Below are 13233 nucleotides of genomic sequence, written 5' to 3'. Positions count from 1 at the left end.
GTAGATTATCAAAAATAGTTTAAAATAATCCTGTCCCTTCCTCTACTCAGTGGGTGCCTACTTTCCCTGTATAATCGTCCCTTTTTTAGACTGATGGAGTACCTCATGGCAAAAGAGCAACTCCACTGGAGGAGAGCCCTGGGTGGGGCCATCCACCAAAAGTAAGCACCCTGGAGATGTTCAAACAATTTCAAATCCCCACGAGTACTCCCACAACCACCATAACCCTTCAGGCTTTCTCAAAGATTTTCAGGAACTGCCAGGTCTTGAATAGACATCTGTGATAACTATTGTCCAGGATAGAGCTCCTGGCTTCTGTCCCTGGGCCTTTCAGTCTCCTTGGAGGTGACTTATGGAGTGGGAAGCCTGGAGAAGGAAGGAGTTGGCTGGCCTAGAAGGAGAGACCATTGCTGAAGATGAAGGTCCCTGGAAGCTTCCTTCCTTCTGACTTCCAGGGTCAAATGGAGCCACAAGTTCTCCTATACTTCTGCTGCTGAGGTTGGGGTGGTACTTCACAATTCAGTGCTGTTAGACATGCTCCAATTTTACTTTGTATGGGTGCCCTAACTGGTCACCTGCCTTCTGAGCCCCCGACCAGTGTCCTGTGCTTTCCAGCTCCACTAGTAGATAGATCAAGCACTTATGAAATGTTTCCTCCTTGCCAGACACTGTGCTAAGTATCGGGGATGCAAACATAAGTATTTGCCCTCAAGGTACTTATTTTCAAATGGGGGAGTATAATACATATCAGGGGCAATGTGTGTATGTGGTGTCACAGGTAAGAAGGAGAAGATGGAGTCTGAAGGGTATCTAGGGGAGAGTAAAGTGAAACATGGCTAAGTTCATTGCTAAAATGGTGGTTGCAAGGGGGAAATCACCAATGAGGAGTGGTTACCTGGGATGGCAATGTGTGGAAGGGTAGGAGGTAGAGGCAGATCAAAATTTTAAAGGTATCACCAGGTAATTTGAGAAGCTAATTCATGCTTATGCTCTGGTTCAGGTACAGGTTGGATTACACGGCCTCTGAGGTTACCCAACTCTGTGAGTCTGGTTAGTATCATTGTGCCTGTTGCTTTACCTAGAAATTGTGTGTGTGTGTGTGTGTGTGTGTGTGTGTGTGTGTGTGTGTGTATGTGTGTTAAAAATTTTAATAGGGGCTTCCTGGAAACTCAGTGTCTTAATGCAAAGGAAGAGAATTCTAATGGCAACTGCTTTCACCCCTGTGTGGCAGGCTGCTGGGGAGGATATTTTGAGGCAAATGCCTCTCAGATAACCCTATGTGGGATGGACCAGCCTGTCCCTAGCTGCTCGATTACTTTCAGTTTAAATTCTTAAATGTTGCAAGTAATGATAATTGTGTAAGTCTTACAAGCACAGGCCCATTTCATAAAAGTAAACAAACAAGCAAAAAACCAAAACAGAATCTGGTGAAATCTTTGGCAATATTAGGAAAGGTCAATTCAATTCAGTGCTGATCGGTTACGACAAGCAGTCCTCGTTTTAAGGAGGGCAGCTGTTGTTTGTCCCCGAAGGCCATCGGGCCTGATGTGACCCTCGGCTGAGACCGAGCTCTCCAACTGACTGAAGGGAAGTTCTGGTTCTTGAGTTTCTGTGCAGATCAAAACAGATTTTTGACTCCAGCTCTGTTAGCATCCCCTGTGGGTCTCCTTGCTGGATCTGGAGTCTTCAGAGGGTTGGGTCAGAATTACACATTCTTCTGAAGCTGTTAATATTGGGCCACTGAGGCTAGAGAGATGGAATCCTGGATAAGCAAACAGGGCCTGCTCAGACTCCTCCTGAGGCCAAGGAAGGTTTGAAATGACATTGCAAAACCAACCTATGACAGCAGGACATCACCTAGAGGGAAAATCCCTGCCAAGTCAACCATGAAGGAGGGAAGCAGAGACTGGGACAGAAGCCCCAGGAGCCAACAGCCTGCAGACGCCACCTCTGCCTATTTTGATGCTTCTTGCTGTCCAGTCATTTCAGTCATGTCTGACTCTTTGTGACCCCCTTTGGGCTTTTTTTGGCAAAGATACTGGAGTGGTTCGCCATTTCTTTCTCCAGCTCATTTTACAGAGGAGGAAACTGAAGCAAATAGGGTTAAGTGACTTGCCCAGTATCACTCAGCTAGGAAGTGCCTAAGGCCTGATTTGAACTCAGGTCCTCCTGCCTCCAGGCCCTGCGTTCTATCTCCTGTGCCACCTAGCTATCCATTTTGATACTACTGACCAAAATTAGTCTATTATAAATGTATTATGCTCACTTCACTCAGCATTAGACCATGCAGGTCTTTCCAGGTTTTTCTGAAGTCTGCCTGCTCGTCATTTCTTATAGCACAATAGTATTCCATTATACTCATACACCACAACTTGTTCAGCCATTCCCCAATTGATGGGCATCCTCTCAATTTTCAATTCTTTGCCACCACAAAAAGAGCTGCTATAAATATTTTTGTACATGTAGGTCCTTTTCCCATTTGTATGATCTCTCTGGGATACAGCCCTAGATGTGCTATTGCTGGGTCAAAGAGTATGCACATTTTTATAGCCCTTTGGGCATGGTTCCAAATTGCTGTCCAAAAATGGTTGGATTGTTTTACAACTTCACCAACAATGCATTAGTGTTTCAATTTTCCCACATCTTCTCCAACATTTATCATTTTCCTGTTTTGTCATGTTGACCAGTCTGACAGGTGTGATGTGGTACTTAAGACTTGTTTTGATTTGTATTTCTTTTATCAATAGTGGTTTAGAGCATTTTTTCATATGACTATAGATGGCTTTAATTTCTTCATCTGAAACCTGCCTACCCATATCCTTTGACCATTTATCAATTGGGGAATGACTTGTATTCTTATAAATTTGACTTAATTCTCTATATATTTTAGAAATGAGGCCCTTATCAGAGACACTGGTTGTAAAAATTCTTTCCCAATTTTCTACTTTCCTTCTAATCTTGGTTGCATTGGCTTTGTTTGTGCTAAAACTTTTCAGTTTAATGTAATGAAAATTATCCATTTTGCATTTCATAATGTTCTCTATCCCCTTTTTGGTCATGAATTCTTCTGTTCTCCATAAATCTGATAGGTAAACTATTCCTTGCTCTCCCAGTTTGCTTATAGCATCAGCCTTTATATCTAAATCATGTACCCATTTTGACTTTATTTTGGTATATGGTGTTAGATTTTGGTCGGTGCCTGGTTTCTGCCATATTCTTTTCCAATATTCCCAGCAGTTTTTGTCAAATAGTGAGTTCTTATCCCAGAAGTTGAGGTCTTTGGGTTTATCAAATAGTAGATTACTATGGTCATTGACTACTGTGTCTTATATACCTAACCTATTCCACTGATTCACTACTCTATTTCTTAGCCAGTACCAAGTAGTTTTAAACCAATAAATAAATATAAATATACATGTATATAAAAATATAATATAAATAAATATGTTGGTAATATATATTATATTATATTAAACCAAGTGAATAAGGAATGAGGGAGTGAAGCTGAGTGAAGTGAGCAGAACCAGGAGAATGTTGTACACAGTAACAGTCATGTTGTATGATGACTAACATCAACAGACTTAGCCCTTCTTAGCAATACAAAGATCTAAGACATCTCCAAAGGTCTCATGACGGGAAATGCTATCCACATCCAAAAAAAGAACTATGGAGTTTGAATGCAGATTAAAGCATACTATTTGCTATTTTTTTCTTCTGTTTGGTTTTGTTTTCTCTTCCTTGTGGTTCCTCCTATTGGTTTTAATTCTTCCTTACCACATGACTAATGTGAAGATGTGTTTAATAGGAACGTATATGTATAGCCTATATCAGATTGTGTGTCCTCCCTCTTGGGGAGGGATGGGGAGAAAAATTTAAAGCTCAAAAGCTTATGGAAGTGATTGTTGACAAATCAAAATAAATTAATAAAGTGTATTATGCAATGCATATTCATAGTTGCATTACAACATTTTAAAAATTAAATTAAATTTAAAATTAGGATTAAAAACAAATACTAAAAAATGACTGATGATATGGCACATCTTTTTTCCTACCCTGGTGCTGAGCTTTATCTGTGATCAATCCTTCAGTCAGCATTAATTAAGGACTTACTTTGTGTCAGCCACTGTGCTAAGTGTTAGGGATACAAAGAAAGGTAAAACCAGTCCCTGCCCTCAAGGAGCTTGCATTCTAAGGGGGGGGAGACAACACAAAGACAATTATTTACATACTAGAGATATATAGAATAGATGGAAGGTCATCTCCAAGGGAAGGCAAGGGGGAGGGGGAAACTGGGAAAGAAAGGCTTCTTATAGAAGACAGGATTTGAACTGAGCCTTGAAGAAAGCCAGGGAAGCTAGGAGGTAGAGAAGAGAAAGGATTGGTTGTTGTCCTTCATTCTCGAAGAGGACCAAAATGACATCGTTATGCTGGAGTCAAGTTACGATGCGTCCAACTCTGACTGATCAGATCAATGTGAGCTTGGAATGTTCTACCACAGGTCAGGCACAAATAGTCCATGTGAATATTGGGGGTGGATTCTCTAAATTACACATCTAGAATTTCTTTTGAGTTGCTTCAATTCTGCTTTGCTCATAGAGCACAGCACCTTCTCTGATGAGGGCACTCTTTGCTGTGAGGTCCTGTGCCAGTGTCTCCCTTGTCACACAATCAATCCCAAAGTTCTTAAGAAAGATCCTGAGAGTGTCCCTTTGTTGCTTCTTCTAACCATCATGTGAGTGCTTGCCCTGTGTGATTTTTGTCTCCATAAAATAGTTTTTTAGGTAAGCATGTATTTGGAGGAGGAAGAAATTAATACCAAAAATGAGGGACAGTCAAAGAAAAGGCCTGGGTAAAGTTGAGAGAATCCTATCTGAAGAACAGCAAAGAGGCCAGATGGTAGAATATGTGGAGGGGAGTAAAGTGTCAGAAGCTTGGAAAGGTAGGAAGAAGCCAGGTTATAAAAGGCTTCAAAAGTCAGAAGATTTTATATTTGATCCTAGAGGTAAAGTGTGATTGTTGTGGGCATCACATGTTCGGACTTGGCATATGTCTTTGGTGGTTAAATGGAGGATAGACTAGAGTGGGTAGAAACTTGAAGCAGAGAGACCAGCCAGCAGGCTATTGTGATAGACCAGGTATGAGGTGATGAGGGCCTATACCAAGGAGGCAGCAGCATCAGAGGAGAGAAAAGAACCTGGTCCATCCCTGGGGATTAGCCTTGCAGAGTAGAAGCTTGGCACAGCAGAATGAGGGCTAGACAAGGAATTGAGATGGGGTCTTGAATTCCATTTCTGGGATGTACACCTTGCATCTGCTGCTCTGCCTGGTTTTAATTCCAAGCAACATGATGCCCCTTCCAGGAAAAGCTCATCACTTGTAAACTCACTATCATCTGCTAACTCAAGCCTTGATTGACCCCACCTCCCTCAGCCTCCCCTTTCCTCTGATTGGAGGGCTAAAGGATGGAGCTCCAAACTCCTCTTAATGTTTTCCTTTATAGAGGGCAGAAACTGGGCTCTAAATTCTAAATTCAGATAATTCCATCTTGTATCTACTGCCCTACCTGGTAACAATTCCATGGAACAAGGTGCCTCCATACTAGTTATCCACTGGTGTCCCATCTTTCTCCTCTTCCCTGTTTTCTGTCTCTTTTTGTGTGTTGTCTCCTCCATTAGAGTGGAAGGTCAATGGGGCAAGTAGGTGGTGTAGTGGGTGGAGCACTGGCCTTGGAGTCAGAAGTACCTGAGTTCAAATTTGGCCTCAGATGCTTACTGGCTATGCGACCCTGGGCAAGTCACTTTTATAGGGGTCTATTACTTCCAGAAAAGAGAGAGAGAAAAGATTGTAAGCTCCTTAAGGGTAGACTGTCTCTTAAAAAATTGTATCTCTAGTTCTTAGCACAGTGCCTGGCACATTGTAAGCACTTAACAAATGTTTATTGGGGGGGGGTGGAGCCAAGATGGCGGAGTGAAAGCAGTGACTTGCTTGAGTCCTCCCTCAAACGCCTCCAAATACCTATAAAAAATGATTCTAAACAAATTCTAAAGCAGCAGAACCCACAAGAAGTCAGAGTGAAACAAATTTCCAGCCAAAGACAGTCTGATGGTTGATGGGAAAGGTACATCGCGCTGGGTGGGGAGAGGAGCGCAGTGCAGCGTGGGCATGCAGGTTGCAGCAAACCTGGAGCAGGCCTCAGAGGACTGAATCTTGGGCAGCTGTGGTGGTTTCCAGACTTTTCAACCCACGAACGCCAAAGACAACTTAGAAGGTCAGTGGGAAAAGTCTGTGACTGCAGTGAGAGAGAGAAGCTAGGGTTCAGCTGCAAGTCCTTAACATGAGACACGGCTGCCTCCTGAGCTTCCTGCCCACAGACTGAGGGGGAATCAAGTGGCTGATCAGAGGGGGATTGCAGGGATCACTTTGCCAGTGCTGAGGCAGGAATCTCTTCCTTTACCAGTGCTTGGATCTGGGTCACGGTTCTGAGGGGCGGTCCTGGGAAGAGGAGGAATGCTGGCGTGGTGGAGTTTGTTGTGGTGGTGGAGAGGAAACACCTTGCCCCTTATCATACCACCTCAGAAGGACTGAAAATTTACAGATCCCTAGAAGTATCTCTGAAAACAGCTGTACAAACCCCCAAAGCTTGGGACAGTACATTCTCCACATTGGAAGCAGACTCTTAACTTAACAAAGAGTTTAAAACTCAAGTAACTGGCCAGAATCATGAGTAAGCAGCACAAAAAGAGTCAGACTATATTATCTTACTTTGGTGACAAAGAAGATCAAAACATACAACCAGAAGAAGATAACAAAGTCAAAGCTCCTACATCCAAAGCCTCCAAGAAAAATATGAATCAGTCCCAGGCCTTGGAAGAGCTCAAAAGGAACTTTGAGAAGCAAGTAAGATAAGTAGAGGAAAAACTGAGAGTGATGCAAGAAAATCATGAAAAACAAGTCAACAGCTTGCTAAAGGAGACCCCAAAAAATACTGAAGAAAATAACACCTTAAAAATAGCCTAACCCAAATGGCAAAAGAGGTCAAAAAAACCAATGAGGAAAATGCCCTAAAAAGCAAAATTGGCCAAATGGAAAAGGAAGTCCAAAAGATTACTGAAGAAAATACTTCCTTAAAAATTAGAATAGAGCAATTGGAAGCTAGTGACTTTATGAGAAATCAAGACACTGTAAAACAATTCCAAAAAAATGAAAAATTAGAAAACAGTGAAATATCTCATTGGAAAAACACTGACCTGGAAAATAGATCCAGGAGAGAGAATTTAAAAATTATTGGACTATCTGAAAGCCATGATCAAAAAAAGAGCCTAGACATCATCTTTCAAGAAATTATCAAGGAAAACTGCCCTGATATTTTAGAACCAGAGGGCAAAATAGAAATTGAAAGAATCCACCAATCTCCTCCTGAAAGAGATCCCCAAAGGAAAACTCCTAGGAATATTGTAACCAAATTTCAGAGTTCCCAGGTCAAGGAGAAAATATTACAAGCAGCCAGAAAGAAGCAATTCCAATACTGTGGAAACACAATCAGGATAACACAAGATTTAGCAGCTTCTACATTAAGGGACCTTAGGGCATGGAATATAATATTCCAGAAGGCAAAGGAGATAGGATTACAACCAAGAATCACCTACCCAGCAAAACTGAATATAATCCTTCAGGGAAAAAAATGGTCATTCAGTGAAATAGAGGACTTTCAAGCATTCTTGATGAAAAGACCAGAGCTGAATAGAAAATTTGACTTCCAGATACAAGACTCGAGTGAAATATGAAGAGGTAAACAGGAAAGAGAAATCTTAAGAGACTTATTAAGGTTGAACTGTTTACATTCCTACATGGAAAGATGGCATTTGTAACTCATGAGACCTTTGTCAGTATTAGGGTAGTTAGAGGGAAAGAATTATATGTATGTATATATAGATAGATAGATAGAGGGCACAGGGAGAGTTGAAGATGAAGGAGTCATATCTGGAGAATAAAATTAAGGGGTGAGAGGATTATACTAGGAGAAGGAGAAAGGGAGAGGTAGAATGGGGTAAATTATCTCACAAAAAAAACAGAAAAGAAAAGGCTCTCACAGTGGAGGGGAAACAGGGAAAGGTGAGAGGGAATGAGTGAATCTCACTCTCATAGGATTTGACTTAAGGAGGGAATAACATACACACTCTATTGGGTATGGAAATCTGTCTTACCCTACAGGAAAATAGTAGGTGAAAGGGACAAGAGAGTAGGGGGTTAATAGAGAGGAGGGCGGATTGGGAAAGGGGGTAACCAGAAGCAAATACTTCTGAGGAGGGACAGGGTCGAAAGAAAGAATAGAATAAATGGAGGTGTGGGATAGCATTAAGGGAAATAGAGTTAGTTTTTCACAGCATGTCTATTATGGGAGTGTTTGGCATAACTGCACATGTATAACCTATATTGAGTTGCTTGCCTTTTCAATGAGGGTGGGTGGGGAGGGAGGAAAGGAGAAAATTTGGAACCCAAAGTTGTAAAAACACATGTTTAAAAAAAATGTTTTCATATGCAACTGGGAAATAAGAAATACAGGATATGGGGTACAGAAATCTATCCTACCATATAGGAAAATAGAAGGGGAAGGGGATAAGAGAAGGGGGGGAGAGATAGAAGGGAAGGCAGACTAGGGGAAGGGGTATTCAGAATGCATGCCATCTTGGGATGGGGGAAGGGGTGAGATGGGGTGAAAATTTGGAACTCAAAATCTTGTGGAAGAAAATGTTGAAAAATAAATAAATTTAAAAAAATAAAAAATAAAAAAATAAAGAAATGTTTATTAGATTAGATTGTATTAGGCCTTATCCTCTAGGTTTCAGTTTTTTCATCTCCTAAAATGGGGGTAATGATTATAATAACTACCTTAAAGAGCTGGCGTAGGGAGAAAGTTTTTTTTTTTAAAGTCTGTAAAACACAGTATAATTGTGTTACTGTGATCAATTCACACTCCTTACTGTTAAAGAACATGCCATTCTGAGGAATGAAGTGATGTGTTAGAGATCCTCTTGAAATGCTAAGCCAATGTTATTTTAGTTTATTTGGCTGAAATGTCGCTTTGGTCCCTCCCATTGCTTTATTTTCCTTTGTTTTCCAAGAACAAGAAGATTAATTTGATTAAACTAGAATTGGATCTCTTACCTAATTTGTTGTCACTTTCTGACTGCTCACCTGCTGCTGACCTCTGTAACTACAGGATTCAGACTGGGAACGGGTCTTGTTATGAACATCTGTATAGCATCCTCATGATTTCAAAATGTGCTATATCTATTATCTTATTTGATCCTCACAACAACCCCATGATGTAGGCGCTATGATAATAATAATAATAATAATAATAATAATAATTTTCTATACTTTTCAGATGAGGACAATGAGGCTAAGAGACAATAAGGGAGCTGCCCATGATCCCACCTAGTAAATGTCTGAGGTAGGATTTGAACTAAAGTTCTTCCTGATTCCAAGTCCAGCACTAAAGCTCCTATGCCGTTTATTTAATGGAACCCTTTTGTTTTACACATGAGACCCAGAGGGATGATGTTACTGGCCCTTCACCCCAACCGTCACAGCCACCCTTCCAACCCGGGAATTCAGTCTCTTAATTTCACTGCACTCCATTATGCTGCTTTCCGAGAAACTCCTTCCTAGGAACCAAGTTCACAAATTTTAAACTTCTGCTCTTTCTCATATCCTTCAAGCAATTAAGAGACCTAAATCCTACGTGGATATCTACCTTGGTTTTCAAAGTAGGAAAGGAGGCAAATTTCAGAGGCAGACATCCCAAACTCATTATAATATTGGGCTTTTTCTCTTAGCTTCCTCTCTCCCTCTTCTCTTTCCTTCCTTCCTCTTCCTACCCACCTTACCTCTCTCTGTCTCTATTTCTTTTCTTTCTTCATGTCCTCCCTCTCTTGATTATCCCCCTTTCAAAATAAAATAATTTTTTTTTTAAAAAGAGAGTTTCTTCCACTTTGTTTCAAGGTATTCTAATGTAAGTCCCAGGAAGCCTAACCCACTACCAGATGGGAAGCTGTTCTCAAGCTTCTGTTGGCATCTGTCATTCCCATCTGGTGACATTTGCATTAATCTCAAAAGGCAAACCTGTCCCACAGATCTTCAGTCTTTTGAAAGAGGCCTATCCCCAGGTAAGCCCATAGGCCTCTGGCTAACAGGGAGTGTGCATACCATCTGATTGGCTTCCTCCCTACCATTATTGCTGCTGGATCCCATCCTGGAAAATTAGCATCTGCCAAGTCATTCTTGAGGATTTGGAGATGGCAATCAGAATGCCCCTGACTGTCAGAAACGGCTCTGCTTTGGCCTGACTGGTTCCCCCCTTTTTCATTAGACTCCCCTCCTCATCTGGAGTTGGATTAGGTTGATTCCAGAATTTTACTTATTTTCTCTTAACACTGTAGAGTTAGGAATCTGGTTTATTCCCTTCTCCTGCCCTCCCCTCCCTCACCCTCAGCCTTCTCATTCTTTCTCTGTCAGTTCTCATTCTCATAGGGGGACTTATTATTTATTACTCAAGAAATGTGCTCTGGAAAAGTAGGAGGCATTCTGACTGGGAATTAGTCATTGTTGCACTTAGATTTAGACATTACTTTTATCCCCAGAAGCAGCAGGGCAAGAAAAATCTCTCTCCCATACTCCCGGGAGGAACTGTAATTCAAGTGCTGTGTTCTCTCCCTGGAGCCAATACTTCCTCTGAGGTCTTTCATTTTGGCTGAATCTTATCCATCAGCTCACCCCCGAAGGTTACATGCTTATGGGATTCTATACATGGGGTGGTGATTTCTGGGATTTCTGCATCAAATAGGTATTTTGCTAGTCCATCACAAACAAAATAGGGAACGGGATATCATTAAATTTAAATAAACTTACCCAAATCACATCATTTCCAAGAAGAACTCTGAGTGAAGTAAATCAAAACCAGCAAGTATTTATCAACTGCCTATTGTGTGCCAGGTACTGATAAAAAGACAAAAATGGAACAGTTTCTGCCCTTAGGGAACTTGTGTTCTATTGGAGAAGACAACATGTACATATATAAACATTTACTGAATATATAACAAATGACTACAATATGGGGTGTGAAGAATCATTAGAGCCTGGGGTGGGGAGGAATCAGGAAAAGCTTATTGTCTTGAACTGAGCTTTGAAAGAAGTCAGGAATTCTAAGAGGCAGAAATGAGGAGGAAGTAAATTCCAGGTATGAAAGGCAGCCAGTGTAAAGGCATTGCAATGGGAGATGTAGTAGCATGTGTGACTTCCTTCAAAACTCAAATCAGGCATCACCTTCTACAACAAGCTTCCCTGATCCCCCAGGACTCCCTCTCTCTCTGTCTCTCTCTCTCACTCTCTGCCCAGGAGATACTAAACCTTACCCAAGTAATAGACTCCTTGAAAATTAGAATCAACCACACAGGAGTTAATGATTCCATGAGACAATAAGAAATATTAAAACAAAGTCAAAAGATTGAAAAAAAATAGAAGAAAATATAAAGTATCTCAAATAAAAAACAATTGATCTGGAAAATAGACTGAAGACAGATCATTTATGAAGCCTTGAACTCTACGATGAAAATAAAAAAGAGCCTGGACATTATATTTCAATAAGTCATGAAAGAAATCTGCCCAGACCTCTTAGGACCAGAGGGCAAAGTAAAAATAGGAAGAATCCACTAGTTACTTCATGAAAGAAACCCCAAATTGAAAACTCCCATGAACATTATAACCAAAATTGAGAGAATCTAGGTCAAAGAAAAAATACTACAAGGAGCTAGGAAGAAAAAATTCAAGTATTGAAGAGCCATTGTCAGGGTAATGCAAGATTTAGCAGCTATCTCTATGGAAGAGTAGACAGTTTGAAATATGATATTCCAAAGGGCAAAAGATATAGGCTTATAACCAGGAATAACTTAGCCAGCAAAACTGAGTATAATCCTCCAGGGGTAAAAATGGATCTTTAATGAAATAGAAGACTTCTAAGCATTCCCCATGAAAAGACTGGATATTAGGGGAAAAAAAAACTTTGAAATACAAAGAGAAATACAAAAAGGTAAATACAAGCAAGCAATCAGAAAAACACTTTATGAGGGTAAAATGTTAACATTCTAATGGTGATTGAAGTGAGATTATACAAGCAGCTCCTATAACCTTTAATGTAAGCAGGTGTCATAAAGGGATTCAAATAAAATGACCTGAAAATGATTTTTAAAATATTTTGATGATTTGAAGAGAGAAAAAGAAAGGGAGGGGGAAAGGGATAAACTAGGGATGAAAATGGAGGGAGGGTACTTCATTATTTCACATAGCCAGGGGGTATAATTAGAAGTCCTTTCTTCCTTTGACATTTTTGAAAGCTTCTCCTCCAAAATCCTGCATGTATGTCAGTCCATGACCACTCTTTCTATACTTTCCTGGTGTAAGCACGATGATGCTATAGTCATTTGCTTTAAGGTTCTTGTAATATCTTACTCATCTCCCAGTTTCTCCATTTTTGTTGGTCAGGTTTAAGCCCTGAAGAGTAGTTCCCTTTGTTGTTTCCCTTACCTTTTGAAGAGTGCAATTATCATTCTGGCAAGTCATGAATTTCAGAGGTGCTGTGCTTTTGGCAGACAGAATTCCAGCAGATGTTCTGATCGTCAAAGTCCCCCATCACTACAACGTTATGCCTCTTGTGCCAGGTTTATGATTGGCTTTTGAACTCCTTCTGTCCTAGTTTGTAGTAGGCTCCCATGAAACTCCAAAACTAGCAATTTTTACTCCTAGAATAAACACCACAAACTTTTTCTGAGGTAAGTGGGGTGACAGGTTCCCTCAATTGGTTGTGGGGGTGGATAGACATCCTAGGATGTCACAAGACTGAAACTGGGGAGACTGCCCAGGTGCTAAGATCAATTATCTCTCCACTCTTGGGTATCCCAGAGACTCGATTACTCCAGGGTAGTACTGGAGAGGCTTAAAGCAAAGCAACATATGCATTTGGGGAAAGCAGTAAAAGAGGGTTTGAAGACAACCTGTATCTTTCAGCTCAACTTCATTCCCCACTAAAACAAACACTTAAAGTGTTAAAGCTGGAAGAAAACTTAGGAATCATCTCCTTGATTTTTTGCAAAGGAGGAAACTGAGGCCCCAAAGAGAGGAAATTACTTGATCAAGGTCACAGTCAACTCTTACTGAAGTTGAAAATGAGCTGAAGTA

The 13233-nt window shown here is 40.7% G+C and overlaps 1 long non-coding RNA gene across 1 annotated transcript in view; it reads right to left on the bottom strand.

Annotated features, from left to right (window-relative positions):
- LOC114045227 overlaps window positions 1-10954 on the bottom strand; it is a 73980-nt gene extending 63026 nt beyond the window's left edge. The window contains exon 1 of the long non-coding RNA XR_003569354.1: window positions 10912-10954. This is a non-coding gene — a long non-coding RNA (uncharacterized LOC114045227). The remainder of the gene's footprint in view (window positions 1-10911) is intronic.
- Between the last annotated feature and the right edge of the window lie 2279 nt (window positions 10955-13233).

Source organism: Vombatus ursinus, unplaced genomic scaffold, assembly GCF_900497805.2.
Source record: "Vombatus ursinus unplaced genomic scaffold, bare-nosed wombat genome assembly UNPS02014778.1, whole genome shotgun sequence".
In the NCBI taxonomy this organism is placed as follows: domain Eukaryota; kingdom Metazoa; phylum Chordata; class Mammalia; order Diprotodontia; family Vombatidae; genus Vombatus; species Vombatus ursinus.
Note: the sequence above shows the minus strand (reverse complement) of the source record. Positions and strands in the feature narration are given on the sequence as shown.